The 16,125-nt window shown below is 38.6% G+C and overlaps 1 non-coding gene across 1 annotated transcript; it reads right to left on the minus strand.

Moving 5' to 3' along the window:
• Positions 1–15,443: 15,443 nt before the first annotated feature.
• LOC131593752 (small nucleolar RNA R71) lies at positions 15,444–15,550 on the minus strand. Its single transcript, XR_009281133.1, has one exon. It is a non-coding gene; the product is annotated as a small nucleolar RNA R71 (small nucleolar RNA).
• Positions 15,551–16,125: the final 575 nt, after the last annotated feature.

Genomic DNA, 16,125 nt, shown 5'->3' on the forward strand with positions numbered 1-16,125 from the left:
AGTATCAAAATGGAGGAGTTTGAGTAGGATTTGCAGAGAATTTGAGAGGGATTTTTGGCCGTTTTTCCTCTCCCTGTTTCGTGTGGATCCCCCTCCGTCTTTATAGTCAAGGCTTATGTGAAATGGGGGGAAAGTTAGTGAGAAATTTTGAACATATGTGGTTAAGATGCTTTTGGCTTTCTTGATTGCAGACTGGTGTTAGTCCCTTTTGGTGTAAACTTTGGTATGTTGTATATGGCTTTGTTGGAGCAGAGATAGTAGGAGAGAGCAGCAGATTTTTGTCTGTTTCTTTTTGACTTGTATGCAGTGAAAATATGCTATTGAAGAGTAAAAAAAAAGGGTGGAAAAAGACTGGACAAAACCGTGACATCTCTTGTAAAATAAAAAAACATAAATTAGCCACTTTTGGGGTCCATTAATCTCTTCACACGTTTCTAATTATTTGACATAAAGTGATAAATATAAAAAGAAATAGAAACAAACTTGTTAGTAAAAAATAAACAGAAATAACCTATGTTAAAAGACATATATTTACAAAAAAAAAATTTAACAATAAAACTAATAGTAATAATAATAATTAAACCAAAAAAAGACCATAACATAAATAAAAAATGAATCTATTAATAATAAACTAATAATACAATATAAATAATAATAAATAAAACTAATAAAACTCATGAATAAAACATATTTTTGATATTTTTTTTTTAAATAAAATAGTGCAAATATCTAAATTTAAATGGGACAAATGAAAAAAAACCTTAATTATTTTTTATTCTTGAAGTAGAACTTGAAAGGATGAATGAAATCGGAAAATATGCAAAAATGTGATGATTGGATGCACACTAAATACGAATGCGATAATATCAAATGAATGAAATATGCGGGTCAAAAATTGGGGTGCGACAGTACCCTATACAAGCGCAATCATGATTCAACTCTACTTCGTTGTGTGAACAAAAAGGAAGCAGAAGAGATTATGGAAGACATGCATGACGGTATCTTTGGAACTCATTCTAGTGGACATACTATGGCTAAAAAGATCTTGAGAGTAGGTTACTACTAGTCCCTATGGAAACTGTCTGCCATCAACATTCCAGAACTTGTCACAAGTGCCAGATCTATGCTGACAAAGTACATGTCATCATGTACAAAGGATTGGCATGAGATGTTACCGTTTGCTCTTCATGGTTACCGCACTTCAGCATGTACTTCAACCGGGGCAACCCCGTCCTCACTAGTCTATGGCATGGAGGATGTATTACTGATTGAAGTTCAGATTCCGTCTTTAAGGATCGTGAAGGATGCAGAGTTAGACGAAGATGAATGGATCCAGACTCGACTAGACCAGATAAACCTGATTGATGAAAAGAGGCTCGCGGCTGTTTGTCATGGGCAGTTATATTAGAAGTGTATGATCAAAGCATTCAACAAAAGAGTCAAACAACAAGCATACCAGACTGGTGACTTGGTAATAAAGCGAATTATTCTACCACAAGGTGATCTTAGGGGCAAGTGGACTCCCACATATGAGGGACCATTCGTAATCAAGAAGATATTCTCTGGAGGAGCAATGATACTCACCACTATGGATGGCGAATACTTTCCACACCCTGTGAATGCAGACATAGTCAAAAAATACTACGCATAAATAAGACCCACTAGGTCGACGTACCTAGGCAAAAGTAAGGGCATCCCGGTGAACCAAAAGGGTTCGGGAAAAATTTAGGGATATATATATATATATATATATATATATATATAAAATGTACACCCGGCAAGTTGAAAACCCGAAAGGGCGACTTGGGCAAAAAAAGGGTATCCTGGTGGGCAGAAAACCTGAAAGGGCGGCCTAGGAAAAAGTTAAGGATTACAGCGTACGACTATGTCTCGTTCAGATCACTCATCAGTCAGTTTTATTAGAGGTATTAAGTGCAAAGGGCCCGGACCGATTCAATCATCTTTATCCAACAAGCAAGGGATGAGATGCTCGAAGACATAATGGCAATAGCAGAGTTGAAACTCAATAGGATTGTTTCCACATAGCTATTTTTCTTTTGTTTTACTTTGTATCTTTTCAAAAAAAAATACACAAATGTTCTCCTATTATTTTTCCTATTCATGGCTCTTTCTTAATACAAGTCATTTTTCTTTTCTACAGTCCTGAGTTTTTTCTTATTTTCGAATGCGCAAACGTCCAATGATAATCTTGAATGAACATATGCATATGAACATGATTAACATTCATCTTGTCCTTTGCAAAATATATGTATGTTTGTAAAAAAACAGGAAAGGCAATTAGACAATGTCTAAGTAATCAAGAGGTTCTCCCTCAAAGTCAATAGTCTGGAAGGATCCCCACAGAGTAATCATTAGAAATTCCCTTCCCAACAAAGATTCAGTCCCCCAACGAAGTTTTACATCTTCGACACTGCCGGTTCGACGATACTCCTCTTCCCTCCAACAGGATTTATTCATATCTCTTATCCTAGTCAGGGTACATCAAGATTAATCATTCATATGGCTCTCATTCCCAAGCAGAAATCATAAATCCCCAGCTGAGCATCTCCAAGACAAGATCAAACATCAAAAACACAACAATACAGAGATTTATTTTCTCAAAACACTCCATGAAGCATCAGTCATACATCATATACATCACATGCATATTCATACATTACTTCATGATAAATATACGAGTTTCTCATTTATTTTGAGAGACTCGTCATATAATACATGCACCATGACATTGCATAAAAATTAACTTCAGTTTTTCAGGACACAAGTGAAAGCAGATAATCGAAATCTCAGATCTAATTCAGTTACTACGAACGGTGCTGACACGATCAATCTTCTAAGATCTAATTCCATCATCACGAACGGTATGGACACGATCAACTTTCCAAGATCTAATTCAGTTACTACAAACGGTGACGACACGATCAACCTTCCAAGATCTAATTCCATCATCACGAACGGTGTGGACACGATCAACTTTCCAAAGTCTAATTCAGTTACTATGAACGGTGCTGACACGACAAAAGATCTAATTCAGCGACTACGAACGGTGCTGACACGATCGACCTTCAAAGATCTAATTCTATCATCACGAACGGTGTAGACACGATCAATTTTCTAAGATATATTTCAGTTACTACGAACGGTGCTGACACTATCGACCTTCAAAGATCTATTCTATCATCACGAACAGTGTAGACGCGATCAATTTTCTAAGATCTAATTCAGTTACTACGAACGGTGCTGACACGATCGACCTTCAAAGATCTAATTCTATCCTCACGAACGGTGTAGACATTATCAATTTTATAAGATCTAATTCATTTACTACGAACAGTGCTGACACGATCGACCTTCAAAGATCTAATTCAGTTACCCCCAATGGTGCTGACACGATCAACTTTTCCAAAGTCTAATTCAGTTACTACGAACGGTGCTGACACGACTAACATTCAACAACTACTTCCCAACACTTCAAGTTCAGATATAGTCTGACGTACGATTTATTCTGACTTTCAAGACTGGTGGCATCTTAAAGCCCACTTCATATCCCAAATACCCGGATGGCATCTCTAAGCTCATCCCCGATGGTATAAATTTCTGGGTACTCTAGTGTTCAATCCTCTTCCACCTTCAGATATCGTCTGGCATACAAACCACTCTACATCTTCAGGTTTAAGAAAATTGAACAGGGGCAGCTGTCATACCCCCAAATTTTCCCATCTCATTTCTCTTATCAAAGTTCAAAACTCAAAGATACTTCCTCCTAAACAATGGCTCAAGGAACTAGGGTTTTGATTTCTCTGAAAAAAATCAATGAATCAAAGTGGATTTCATATGGCCTATGATGCTTCAAACTATCTCTATGGCAAAGTACAAGCTTCAATTCTAAGGATTGCCCAGTCAAATGATTAGAAAGTCAACAGTCGACTAGTTTGACCTAAAAGTCAACTGTAGTCAAAGTATAATCAAAATTCTTGATTTTTGGTCAACATCCTTATTTTGAAGTATCATTCATCATTTGATCAAGGATTGATCATGATTCATCAAGAAAAGTTCATAAATCAACAAAATTCAAAGTTTCTAAATTAGGGTTTCTTGGACTAAAAGTCAACTAAACTTTGACCAGCCATAACTTTCACATGGAACATCAGAAATTTTCCATCCAAAGCTCAATTTAAAGGAAATTGAATTCTCTAAAATTTTTTCTCTCACATGCCAAGTCTAAAAATGCTTCATTTGAGAGATATGTATCCAAATATTATAGGTCCTTTTTGAAAGTCAACCAAAAGCAGTTTTTTGTCAAAGCCCATATCACCAAGATAAATTCTTAAAATGGAAAAAAGCTTCCAAAGTGACTTGTAGAGGACATCTTGAGGTTTCCAAAAAGTCTTAGAACTCCTCCATATCTTAAAAATTGAGAGAGTTATGCCTTGTCAAAGTTAGACATTTTTGAGAGAGAAAAATGTGAAACAAAAGGCCTCAAAATAGATATCTTTGCAAAAAGGCCCAATCTTTTAAAGTCCAAACTTGCTTCTCAAGTATCCAAGAGGTCAAAATCATAAGGCCACGAAAATTTGATGAATCATTGATTTTATTTGAATTTTATTCATAAATAAATCATGATTTAATCAAGTAATTGAAGAAAAATATAAAAAGATATGATTTGCTCCTAATTCCAATCAGAATCAATCATGAAAATATTCAATATTAGATATAAATTTCGTGCAAATAAATACTTGGAATCAAAAGTTACAAATTGAGCCATGGTTAGAAAGATTTACAAATCAAATTTCACAAACTCCCAATCAATGGATTCAAAAAGATTTAATCAGGTTTCTTGCCCTAAATCCATCCACTATATATACATTGCATATTTCAGAGCCCTTGAGATGGAAAATCTGAAGAACAAGTCCTAGTGCCATTAAAAAAAAAGCTTCAAGAACAAGCAACTTCGATTTTTGAGATTGGGAGCGATTCAATCAATTCTGAGCATTGCTACACACTCCTTGAGGATCACTGAAGGTGTTTGGATCATTGCACGATATCAACACCCCCAGAACACTCTCCTATAAGTCACAGTATGTAGCCCCTAAACTCAAAATCGTATCTCATGATTCATGCATGTTTGATGAAATTTGTATGCGTATTCTTGATTGTGATGTTGCTATGAATATTTCTGGAGATTTAATTTGATTTCTGGGCGTGTTAGCTATGAATCACCATGAATGATTTGCTAGGTTTTCAATTAGGGCTTTTTTATTCAGGACAAATTAGGCCATAAGACAGGTACCACTGCATTCGTATGAAAAAGACGAATCGATTCATGGCATCGCACCATATTTTTGTTTCGTTTTGCATGTATTCGTAAGATGCAGGTTGTAGCTACAGATGTGTCTGTAGCCATAAGTCATTTGCAGAGGCTAAGACGACGGAGGAGGTTGAATACGATCACGTGTCTTCTCCCCATTGGTCAGTTCACGCGCGCGTTTGGTTTCAAATCCAGGTGGATCCCGCGCTTTAAGACGCACGCTCGTACCATGCACCCTCGCTCTCTCATCCATTGGATCGCTCCAGTATCAAATCAAACGCACCAGGAAGTGCAGGTATACCGAAGACCTTCACTAGCTTGCCACACAAGATCAAACGCTAAGTTTTTTCTAATTTTTTTTATTTTTAATTATATAAATCTCTATTTATTTTATTTCTTTTCTTTCTTTTTTTATAAATTATTTTGTTTTATTCATTTATTTTTACCTTAATAAATTTTAAAATTATAATTATTTATTTCATCGAAAGTTTGATTTTTTTTTTACAATGTTATTAATAATTGTTTTTTATCTTAAATTTAATTCTTTTTTTACAAATGCTTTTAATCGATTGAATAATTAGGATATGATCCCCTAATTATTTAATTGATATATTAAATCGAGTCTTCGACTTTTCTTAAATTTTAGGTGTTATTTAAATGATTTTTAATGGTTTCTAACCCTAATTTACCCCGGTAAATCAGGGTTGTAGATCAATCAATGCACTAACGTTTCTCTCCTTTGTGCCTAATTTTCAGGGTTAACCAAAATCCTTCAAACACGCGCCACACCAGACCAAAAAGCTAAGTTTCTATTTTTCGGTTTAATATCATTTTATTTCGCCTTTCGGATTAAAATAGGGTTTGCATCAATAATCAATGAATCTGTAATACACTCACCCTTATTATTTTTCTTTCGTTAATTTTCAGGGTTAACCAACCAATTAAGCTCAAACCTTGTGGTAACACTAAACTCATTCTCATTTAATTATTATTTTTCTAACCCAATATTATTACTTGTGGCTAACCTAATTTTTTATCACTGTTGTTTCCCCCTCCCCATGATTAATATTTGTAACTGCTCCTGGTTTGTATTGTTTGGCTTTGAAGGAACTTAAACTGCTATGCTTTACATTATAACTGCGTAGTTAGTAATTCTAGGGAGTGCAACTCTGAATAGAATTAGAATAACTAATTTACAAGATAATATATCTGAATCAATCACGTGATTGTGCACCCACACACCTTTAAAGGCAACCCCTCTTGTTGCATGTTGCCTTGTTATTTGCTGCCTTGTTTATTATAGAATAGTCAAGTCCCTCGGATTTCGAGGATGCCTCAGCAAATGTTGCCCTCAGTTCATTCTTATCACAAAAGATCATAAGTCCCTTCGATGCTGCCTCCGGTTATATGATCTCATCCCTCGAGGTTGCCTACAATGTGATATGATAGTCCCTTTCGATTGCTGAGGCGTCCTCTTTGGTTGCCTAAAATGACTATTCTATCCTTCCCTTAGATTACCCGCCCTCTTTATGGCAGGGACAGTCTTATGGCGAACGATATCTCGATGACCCTTCAACCTCCAATACAAGGACTTCCTGCCCTTCTTATGGTATGGATAGCCCTGAAAGGCTAAAAGAACCTTTTTAATAGGGGTAATTACCTCCTAATTGCTTGCTCTGGTTTAAATCTTTTTCTTACCCTTTATCAAAAACCTTCAAAAAGGCTACGCTTATTTACAAGCTAAAGTCCTTATTCAAATCTTTTTCTTTATTCACTGCAAACATTTTCAAACATTTCAATGTGAGCTAAGAAATTAAGAGCCCATGGAAAACCATGGATGCAAAGGGTGCCTTACACCTTCCCTTTGTATAAATTACCCCCTGGACTCAAAACTTCTTTTAAAGGTTTTTTTCTGTTCTTTTAGCCTTTCTTTAAATTGGATAAAATAAAAGTCGGTGGTGACTCTTGCTTACCGCGACATTTTTTTAAAGTCAGTTCACCGTATTATAGCGTACCCACCTCGATCCTCGTGCAACATTTAATGCATGATGATTGCTAGCTTAGTGACTAAGGTCACGTGTGCATTCTTAGTTTGTCTATAAATATAGGGTTTGTGAGTTCATTTAACGCTTTTCTGTTTTCTCCCTACACCCTTTGCCTATACGTTAATGTTACTTCCTCCGCCGTCGTTACCGCCTTGGATTCCACCATTCCTCTTTATTTTCCGGCACTCTCCAGCTTTTAAAGTAAGTTTTACTCGCCTTTATCGCTGTACAATTATGTTTATCTTAGTTTGTGTAGATATGTGTGTGGATAGGCTAGCCTTTAGGATGATCTCCTGCCACCTGCAATGGGATGTTGGTGGTTAGCGGTGATGATGTGAATTTTTCTTTCTTTTCAATGTTGCAGATGAGAGTTTGGCCCTATTTCTCCGTTAGATTTTGGTTGAAGTTCTTCCATTTTGGCGGATTGCATGCGTTTTTTGATGAACGCTATGAATTTTTCGGTGGAACTTCAACTAAAATATGTGTTTGACTTGGAGTCTTTCGTTTACTATTCCTAATAGGGAGGTCGATCATAACGTTTAAATGTCGTGGTCGTTCGTCCCTTCATTGGATCAATTATTTGTCTTCTCTTTAAGTAAGGGTATGGGCCGAGGATATTAATCCTCGGACCATCTACGCCCTTTTACTTGATCAGCGGTGGAAGGGTAGATTTGATTTTGCTGTCGAATTCACTTGTTTCCTCTGCTTTTTAAGTGATTATCGCCGATCTTATGGTGGTTGCTTCTACCTCCGCCTCCTCGTCTACCACTCCGAACATGGAACGAGAGATTCCAGTGGATGAGTGGGTGACCGATGAGGTAATTTCTACTGAATCTCTCTTTTCCTTGGACTGCCGTGACATTCATACGGTGGTAGGAGGTTATGTGGGAGCGACTTTCGTCAAAAATGACTGGATCGTGTGCCAGCGGAAGACGAGAAGGTTTTTGACAGATATGAGCCCGACCGGATCCCTATGTACAATATTGTCTTTCACGAAATGGGTCTTTGTTTGCCCATTACCGACTTCCAAATATCAGTTTTCAACAATTTGGAGCTCGTGCAAAGTCAACTTCATCTAAATTCGATGGCTTTCTTAAGGGTATTCAAATTGACTCGCGATTATCTCCAGATCGACAAGACGGTCTCATTTCATTTCAATTGTTTCCACGTCCAACGCCAAACTACCATGGATGGTCGGTTTGGTTAGGTCTCGTTGAAACAGGGGAAAAAAACTCTTCAAGCTTTTTTCTGATTCTGTAAAGCATTTCAAGTCTAAGTTTTATCTTGTCCGTCCTAAAAACTAAGTGGCTCTGGATTCATTTTTCTATAGGGTTCCTGCTTTGAACCGGCATAGTCGGCAGATTCAAAATGATATTGGTGATCCGCGGATGAATTTGAAGAGTAAGTCTAGGTTTCACTGGTCGAGGGACCATTTCAAAGATAGTACACACCAATTTATCACTATGTTAGGGGACCTGGCTGGCGACGACCGGGCTAGCTATACTAAAATGGTCAGCTTTGTGACAAGCTTCTCCCCGATTCACATGTTAGATAAGGCCGGGAAGCTTTTATATAACGAGGAAGGTGAGCCTTACGTGGATGCGCCGTACATTAGCTGCCGGGAAATAGTGGATTGTGAATCAGCCGAGGAGGCTATGATTCTCCTTGGTACTTGTTATTTTCTAGGATTTTATTATGCTTGACGTCTATGTGTAACTGTTTTGCTGACCCTTTTGTTTCGTATATTTGGCAGGGAATATGGCCAGTCGACAAGATCGGATGTTGAAAGTTGTTGTCGCCAAGGAGAAATCAAGGAAGGAGGGCAACAGTCGCTTGGCTGAGGTAACTCCGACTCTAGGCACGGGATCAGGGGATTCCTCCACTTCCTTAACTGGTGCTCAGTCTCCCCTTCCATAGGTGGACCAAAAGAATCCTAGGATGCCCCTGCTCGTTCGATGTCCCTCCCCAACTTCCATGGTGGACCCCGATGCTCTGATCCCTTGCAAACGATCTCGGCCAACTCTGGTGGACAGTCTGGACCTTACCAAAGACGACTCTCCGGACCAGTATCAGCTTCCTTCCTGTTTTCTTCGAAGGAACTTCTTTAAGGGTGGACCCTTTCTTACCCTGTATCGGACTGATTCTCTCCATTTAGAAGGACTGGATGTGGATGTGAAGAGTGCCAGTTTGGCTCAGGATGATTCTGCCATGATGCAGATTTTGGAGATGGCACTCATGTATTCTAGGGTCCCTCCAGATTCAGCCGAACTGCTTAAGAATATTGATGATTATAAGGGGAGGTTGGGACCTTGGAGGAGGAGCACATGAAAGCAATGTATGAGAAAGGGGAGGAGTTGAAGACGAAGGACGATCACCTGGTGTCCAAGTGGAAAGATTTTGAAAAGATGAACGCAACTCGGATAGACCTGGGGTTCTAGCATGCCCTCCTACTGAAGATCCTTCATGGTGCCCTTCTTGCCACTGCGGTCCAGGAGTTGGTTCTTCCTTGTTCTCTTGCTCCTGCCGAGGACAAGACGAATGAAGATAAGGCTCTCCAAACCCATGCTGCTCTAATCAGGCGTATCAGGGTGCTCGAAGATGACTGTCTGGTGACCGCCCAGAATATCTATAATTCGACCATTTCTTAGTTAAAGATTAAGAATCCTACTGTGGAGTTGGTGACTGAGGGCATCGGGCCTCTCTACGAGGTGGTTGACGGGCAGGTTGTGGCTCCTCATCTCGGGGATGGCAGCAGAGCAGAATTCACCTCCTCGGATGAACAAATGGTGCAGAACGAAGAAGCGGCCTGATTGTTGTGTTTGTTTAATTTTTTGACAAGTCTTTGGCCTGCGTGCCTTTTTATTTTAAGTATTTGATGAGGGTATGTCCCCTTTAATGGTGTGCTAGATATTTACCGTTCTGGGCTTGGTAGTCTAGTGACGGGCACAATCCTCGGGCCTTGGGCATTTTTATTTGTTTAAGTTTCTTCTCTTTTTGATATGTGTGCATGACCAGTGATATATATATATATATATATATATATATATATATATATATATATATATATATATATATATATTCTTGTATCATTATTCTTGGTTCTTGCTCGTAGCTTTTTAGGGCAGGGATTTTGCTCGGTGGGCTATATGATCGTGAAGTGTGGGGAACTTGATCAATTTGCCTGGGTCGTGTTCATGGATGGAGTGAATCTCACACTCCATTGTTTTGGGGTCTGAATCTCACGACCTGAACAGTCTCTTCACGAGCAGAGTGTTCTACCATCGTGGTACGGTTACGACGAGGGATGCTCGGTTTAAGTGTTCCCCATAGGATCAAGTGTCGACTCTGTTAAAAGAGCATACTCTTGTCTTTTTGTTTCAATAAGAGGTGCTAAGCTTGTACCCAGGACGCACATGTGATTTTGAACGCTTCCTCGTGAGGGTGTGTTCGGTTCTAACTGTAATATTGCTTTAGCTTTTCAAAGTTTCATGGTCGAGCAAGCTCTTCTCCTTGTAGATTTTCTAAGTAATATGCCCAATTTCTTGTATTTGCTCGGGCGCGATAGGGGCTTTCCAATTTGCGGCTAGTTTGCCTTTTCGAGAATCTTTATGGTTTCTCTTAAGTACAAAACTTCCTACCTCGAACTCTCATTTGATGACTTTCATGACATATCTTAAAGCTATCTTCTGCTTGAGTGATGCTTCGTGGAGGGCAGCGTCTGTCCAGACTTCTTCGACCAGGTTGAGCTCCTCTCTGATGGCTTCGCCATTCATTTTCCAAAGGTTCCTCTGTCCGCCTAGTTGGCTTGTATATCTTAATGGGTATCATGGCCTCGGTTCCGTATGTTAACCGGAAAGGAGTTTATTCGGTGGTTGAATGGGGAGTTGTTCGATAGGCCTAGAGGATGCTGTGTAGCTCTTCGACCCACCGTTTTTTGTTCTCATCGAGTCTTCTTTTAAGGCCCCTCAAGACTACTCTATTCGCAGCCTTTGTTTGCCTGTTAGTCTGAGGATGTTCGACGAAAGCGAAATGTTGTATCATCCCCAGCTTCGTGACGTTCTCTTGAAAGTTTTTATTGGTAAACTGGGTTCCGTTATCGGTGACGATTGCTAGAGGTACACCAAACCAAGCAAGTATTTTTCTTTTGTAAAAACGGAGTACATTTTGCGCAGTTAAGAGCACTGATTCTGATGCTTTTAATTGTACAAATTAGTTGTCATTAATTTCTGTTGGTAAAATTAGTTCAATTGTGAATCACTTTAGCCTAGATGTAGTTGTGAGGAGACTTTCCACTGTATATATATAATTGTGCTGGATACCAGCAATGTGCGTTTTAACTCATTTTTCTTATGATTAATCTTGCATTTTTATTAAATTGTGTTAAACATGAAAGTGATCAAGGCGTTTTGTTTCGCATTATGAGAATAACTTCCTATCCAAATTTAACCTTCCCAGTGAGTGTGTAGGTATTTGCTAACCACTTTGAGCCGTTTGCCAAGATTCTTATCGGTTAAGCACTTTTGTTGTATTATGATCTCATTACCGATTTTTGATAGAATCTTGATGATTTTCTTTTTACCTTGAACTGTTGCCATGAAATATGGTTAGGATTGATTCCTTTTTGCCTTAGAATAGGGAGCATTCTTAATTATGTGATGGCAATATTCAAACTGGGGAGAATAAGATAAAGGTGTACATTGGTGTGGAGAAGAAAATAATTGATTGCTCAAGAAAAAAAAAGAAAAGAAAAAGAAATGAAAAGAATAGAAAAGATAAGAGCTTTGTGTATAGCTAGTGTCCTTGAAAGTAAAAGGATGAACTCTTGAGCAATAAAAGAATGTGGTGAACTTGGTTGGTGTGGTTGTGATGATTGAATTGTAATTGAATGCTCTCTTAGGTTTTGACACATTCGTTTCAATGGTCGTGAGATATGACACTTCCTTGTTAACCAAGCCAAGCTACAACCCTAAAGTCCTTTGTGATTCATGCTTTTACGCTTTTTATATATCTTTTGCTTAGATGAGTTCATAATTAACTCTGGATGTTTACGTCATTGTCTGGTGAGTTTTAGGATCCTCCACTTTTGTTCTCTCAAAGGAGAAGTGTGTAGGTGTGATTCATTCTTGAACTTCTGTTGCTTGTGGAATTTCTGACATAGAATTTGTAATTAGGATTAGCATCTTGATCATGGTACTTTGATTGAAATTGGTAAGGATTGATCTTTGTGTACTTTTGGAATTTGAACCATTCAATTGTTCTTGTTTTTGCTTGATTGGTTCATTCTTGATAGTTGTGTTCCTGGTAATTTATCATTGTTTTGTTTTAGGACAAACAAGAGTTTATGTTGGGGAGAGTTGTTAGGTGCCAAATTGTGTTTATTTCTAGTTTAGTTTGTGGCACCTTTCACCGATTTTATCGAGTATTCGTATAATTCCTTTTAGTTTTATATAATTATTCGTAGTTTTATAATTTCAGCTTTTATTTCATGTTAATATGTTTTTTAGTTATGATTTTGCAGGTCTTGGCAATTTTTGGAAGCTTTGAGCTTCATTTGGCCAAGATTGAAGTGTGGCTGGCAGAGCTTTGCGCGCGTCAAGCGGTATTAGGGCGCGTCACGCCCTATTTAAGGTATTTTTGAGGCTTCAAGCAGAGAAAAGCGCGCGTTGCGCGCTTGGGCGGTTTTGATAACACGATTTTATATCGTATATTTAGCTTGAAATGCATAGATATTTATAGCATTTTCGTTTATTATATTGATTTATTATGATATTACGCGAGTTTTTGCTTTGTTTCAGGTTTTACACTCTTATTATGACTAATTGCGAAAAAGAGAAGAAATGGAGCTAAAACGACCCATATCTATGCCTAAAAGACGAAGAATAGGTGCTGAAGTAAAAAGGGAGTGCAAATAAGGCCCAAGTGTGCTGAAAGAGACCCAAAGACCCAATGAAGCAATCCAGCCCACGAAGGAAAGCAGCCCAATGCACACAAGTAAGAGGAGACGCACGTCTCCAACGTCCCTATGCCACATCAGCAAAAGGGAGACGCACATCTCAATTTCCCTGAAGATTCTCCACTTGAGACGCACGTCTCAAGTCACGCACCCAGTCTCCCTGAAGAATCGGAGACGCACGTCTCCAAGCCAGTCTGCAGAATCTCCTCTTCTCACGCAAAGCAACTGCAAAGCTTCCCTATAAATAGAAGCAGTCACTTCAGTCCAAAGAGTCCGATTTCCTGCCAACGAAGTGCTGCCGAATTGTACCGCGAACCGTATTTCTTTATTCTGTTTTCATTCAAACACTTATTTTCTCACAACGATTTCTACACTGGAAATTTTTGTGAACTTTTTATAGATCTAGCCTTACGTTAGATTTATCGCTTTTATTTCCTTGTTTTATTTACTGCCATTCGAAGAACGATCCAGCCAACCTGTGGTGGAAGTTCAGTACTCGAAGATTCAATTACCATTTATTTAATTCAGGTTTTTATTTACCGCCTTTATTTATATTTATTTGCATGATATATTATATGCCAATTACTATGCCTATTATTGTGAACCGAACCGATTTTGCATGTTTAACCATATTAATATGTCTGGCTAAATTATTATGATATCGGTATGTAAAGTAAGTTAACCGTAGGGATCCGAAATAAATTGGCTTGATTATGTTTATTTAACTATCACCTGTTTTTGGTCTGTATGTCTAATTTAATTAGTAAGTCTTAAAACCAATAGAGCGAAAGTTTGAGGGGTTAGGACGGTCAAAGGTTAAAATCAATAGAGCGAAAGTTTGAGATCTTTAACTGGATAGTAGACATAGGACATTAGTTTTAAGGATGGCGAAAGCGTATTAAAACTAATTAGAACTTATTTATTTTCAAAAATTGTTTTTACACCCGACGGGATGGCGAAAGCGTACGTTAGGGATATTAGCATGTTCCGAGTCAACAGAGCGAAAGTTTGAGATTAGGAGATTTAAATAGATAACAACTTCATAAAACGGGCATTTTATTAATTAAGTTGTTTCCAAAAAGCTTTTCTAAAATCTAATGGGATGGCGAAAGCGTACATTAGGATTAGGACAATAATCTAAATCAATAGAGCGAAAGTTTGAGGCGAGGATTTTTAATCAATTGAATTAGTAAAGATTTTTAATTAAATTATGCAAAAGCCAATGGACCTTCGGATCACCTTAAGTTAAACGAAATACATACTGATATCTGTCTTTTATTATATTCTTAATTTTTCACTCACTTTTCCTTAAGAACAATCGAAATATTAGTAGCCCTAGCTTTACATAGTAACCTTAGATAACGGTAGATCGATTCGTAGTCCCTGTGGATTCGATATCTTTTAAAACTACACGACACGACTGTGCACTTGCAGTTATCAGATTTATAGACACGTAAAGTCGCGATCAAGTTTTTGGCGCCGTTGCCGGGGACTATTTAAGTCGATATCGTAACTCACTGTTACACCGTAGAGACTAGGACAATTCTTCCCTTTCTTTCTGAACGATTGTATGCCAAATACTCGTTCACAAGGAGGAGATTTAATACAACGAATCAACGAGATCGAACGTTTCATTAACGTCAAACGTCGAGCTCGCAATCTTCCCGAAGTAGCAGAAATTCCGATTAATCAGGAATTGATTTTTACTGATCAAATTAATCAAATCACCCCGAAGTTAGAGATGGCTGCTATTCGTCCTCTTAGAGACTATGCCGCTCCTTCGCGCGCTGAACCGCATTCAAGTATCGCACCACCTGCGATTGAGGCAAACAATTTCGAACTCAAACCTTCGTTGGTCCAAGCTGTTCAACAGAATCAATTCTCTGGAAGCCCTGTAGACGACCCCAATCTCCATTTATCTGTGTTCGTGCAATACGCCGACACTATCAAAGCCAACAACGTTAGTTCCGAAGCTATTCGATTACACCTTTTCCCTTTCTCCTTGAGAGATAGAGTGAGAGCGTGGCTTCAATCCCTGCCTTCCAATTCCATAACTACGTGGGACGAATTGAAGAGAGTATTCTTAGCGAGATACTTTCCGCCTAGCAAAACTGCTATGCTTAGAGGTCAAATCAACGGATTTACCCAGAAAGATAACGAATCGCTCTTCGAAGATTGGGAACGTTACAAGGACATGCTTAGAATATGCCCTCATCATGGACTCGAACCATGGCTGATCATCCATACTTTCTATGGTGGTCTCTTATATAACACTAAAATGACTATAGATGCCGCTGCTGGCGGAGCATTAATGGACAAACCCCATGATGAAGCATACAAACTCATAGAGAACATGGCACAAAACCATTACCAATGGGGTGGAGAACGAGCCGCTCTAGAGAAAGCCCAAACCAAAGGAGGAATGTACGAAATAAGTGGTATAGACCGCGTTAACGCTAAAGTAGACGCTTTAACTTAAAAGATCGAGAACTTAACCATCACTCCTTCAGCCACCGCTGCCGCTGTAACACCTAACTGCGAGATTTGTGGAGTCCCACCTGATCAAGTAAACTATGCTCCAGGAAACCCATATTCTAACACGTACAACCCTGGATGGAAAAACCACCCGAACTTTTCTTATAAGAACAACAATGCGCTGTACGCGCCTGGACAAGCACCTGCTGTACCACCTGGCTACCAAAAAGCGCCTGTAGCTGCTCAAAACACCCCTAGGAAGTCAAATCTAGAAATCATGATGGAGAACTTCATAGCTTCCCAACAACAAACCAATAAGGACT

This window comes from Vicia villosa, linkage group LG3 (assembly GCF_029867415.1).
Source record: "Vicia villosa cultivar HV-30 ecotype Madison, WI linkage group LG3, Vvil1.0, whole genome shotgun sequence".
NCBI classification, from domain to species: domain Eukaryota; kingdom Viridiplantae; phylum Streptophyta; class Magnoliopsida; order Fabales; family Fabaceae; genus Vicia; species Vicia villosa.